A 3,032-nucleotide genomic window follows, 5' to 3' on the forward strand; every position below is an offset into this window, starting at 1 on the left:
AATTTCTTGAGAGTTTCCGTTATTCAATTTCGATCATCTCAATATATTATGTCCCCGAATCGGACATCCGTGCGAAAATTCATGACCATTTGAATTTCTCGAGAGCTTCTGTTGTTCAATTTCGATCATCTCGATAAATTATGTCTCCGACTGGACATCCGAGTGAAAAGTTATGACCATTTGAATTTCTCGAGAGGTTCAGTTGTTCAATTTCGAGTGTCTCGATATTTATGTCCCAAATCGGACATCCGTGTGAAAAGTTCTGACCATTTGGAATTCTCGAGAGGTTCCGTTGTAAATTTCGAGCGTCTCGATATATTATGTCCCAAATCAGACATCCGTGTGAAAAGTTATGACCATTCGAATTTCTCGAAAGCTTCAGCTGTTCAATTTCGAGCGTCTTGATATATTATGTCCACGAATCAGACATCCGAGTGAAATGTAATCACCATTCGAATTTCTCGGGAGCTTCCGTTGATCAATTTCGAGCGTCTCGATATATTATGTCCCAAAATCGGACATCCGTGTGAAAAGTTATAAACATTCGAATTTCTCGAAAGCTTCCGTTGTTCAATTTCGAGAATCTCGATATATTATGTCCCCAAATCAAACATCCGTGTGAAAAGTTATGTTTATTCGAATTTCTCAAGAGCTTCCATTATTAAATTTCGAGCGTCTCGATATATTATGTCCCAAAATCGGACATCCGTGTGAAATGTTATGACCATTCGAATTTCTCAAGAGCTTCCGTTGTTCGATTTTGAGTGACTCGATATATTATTTCCCCGAATCGGACATCCGTGTGAAAAGTTATGACCATTCAAATTTCTCGAAAGCTTCAGCTGTTCAATTTCGAGCCTCTCGATATATTATGTCCATGAATCAGACATCTGTGTGAAAAGTTATGACCATTCGAATTTCTCGAGAGCTTCCGTTGTTCAATTTCGAGCGTCTCGATATATTATGTCCCCGAATCAGACATCCGTGCGAAAAGTTATGACCATTCGAATTTCTCGAGAGCTTCCGTTGTTCTATTTCGTGCGTCTCGATATATTATGTCCCCGAATCGGACATCCGAGTGAAAAGTTAAAAAACATTCGAATTTGTCGAGAGCTTCCGTTGTTCAATTTCGTGCGTCTCGATATATTATGTCCCCGAATCGGACATCCGAGTGAAAAGTTAAAAAACATTCGAATTTCTCAAGAGCATCCGTTATTCAATTTTGAGCATCTCGATATATTATGTCCCCGAATCGAACATCTGAGTGAAATGTTATGACCATTCGAATTTCTCGACAGCTTTTGTTGTTCAATTTCGAGCGTTTCGATATATTATGTCCCCAAATCGGAATTCCGTGCAAAAAATTATGACCATTCGAATTTCTCGAGAGCTTCCGTTGTTCAATTTCGAGCGTCTCGATATATTATTTCCTCGAATCGGACATCCGTGTGAAAAGTTATGACCATTCGAATTTCTCTAGAGCTTTCGTTGTTCAATTTAGAGCGTCTTGATATATTATGTCCCTGAATCGGACATCCGTGTGAAAAGTTATGACCATTCGAATTTCTTGAAAGCTTCCGCTGTTCAATTTCGAGCGTCTCGATATATTATGTCCACGAATCGGACATCCAAGTGAAATGTTATGACCATTCGAATTTCTCGAGAGCTTACGTTGTTCAATTACGAGCGTCTACATGACTTATGTCCCCCAATCGGACATCCGTGTGAAAAGTTATGACCATTCGAATTTCTCGAGAGCTTACGTTGTTCAATTACGAGCGTCTACATGACTTATGTCCCCCAATCGGACATCCGTGTGAAAAGTTATGACCATTCGAATTTCTCAAGAGCTTCCGTTGTTCAATTTCGAGAGTCTCGATATATTATTTGGTACGAAAATTGACCAAGAGGAGTTGAAAATCAACACAAGTGACATTCAAAGGGAAGTTAATGGCGTGGGAGCTGTTTGGAATCCTCATCAAGGGCTGAGTTTAATTACTTGGCTATTTTAAGCATTTTCATCAGTTAAGACAAATAAAATTCAGCCATTCAAAACCTTTCCAAGATGGTTACAAAAAAAGCATAAATGGGACATTCAAGGCCTTAAATAGGCGTGTGGCTAATTATGGAAAAGGAATATCATGAGCTGATTGCATTAAGTCATTAATTGCATTTTATTACTAGTTTTATTGTGTTTAATTAGGCCTTACTGTTTTTTTCGGCCATATATGGATGTAATTTGATGATTTGCAGATTATTCAATAAACAAGAACAATTCAGTCCAATTAGAAATTGTGTTTACATTTTCGCCCGATTATTTGCAAGCGTCGTCTTGAAAATAGTCCGATTAGCTCAATTGGTGTTGAGTGCTAATCTCGTATTAAGCTATTGGTGTAGTTTAATATTGCTTATTTTTCCTTGCTGATTTTCGTAAAAACCCAAACACGCAAATACCAAAAATACTTAAAAGAATTCGACTAATAAGGGTGGTACCTAGTACCTTCGTTATTGGTTGTCTGCTTCCGTTACCACACTCTGATTTCGTATCATTAGTGGCATCAGAGCACGGTTCTGATTCCGTGTTACGTGACAACAATGGATTTCAACAGTGATGATTTCATGGACAAATTGCGTGAAGCCTTAAGGAACGTTGACATGAGAGATGAACGATGGAGGCCTAGAAGGGGTGAACCACGTCCAAACGTGGATGAGTTCAAAATCACCGAACTACCTGAATTTAATGGTAGTGCAGACCCGGAGGTTTATCTAGAATGGGAGCGCAAGATTGATAGAATGTTTGACTTCAAGGATCTTGATGATGAGAAACGTTGCAAATATGCTATCCTGAAACTTAGCAAAAGTGCATCGTTGTGGTATGAGGGATTGAAGGCTAGAAGGACACGAGATGGAAAGGAGAAAATCCACTCTTGGGAGTCCTTGAAGAAGAAGTTGCGCAAGAGATATGTACCATCAAATCACCGACTGAATTTGTATAAAAAGATTGCAGATTTGGTGCAAGGCAAAATGAGTGT

The sequence above is a fragment of the Glycine soja genome, chromosome 12 (genome assembly GCF_004193775.1).
Source record: "Glycine soja cultivar W05 chromosome 12, ASM419377v2, whole genome shotgun sequence".
NCBI lineage: Eukaryota > Viridiplantae > Streptophyta > Magnoliopsida > Fabales > Fabaceae > Glycine > Glycine soja.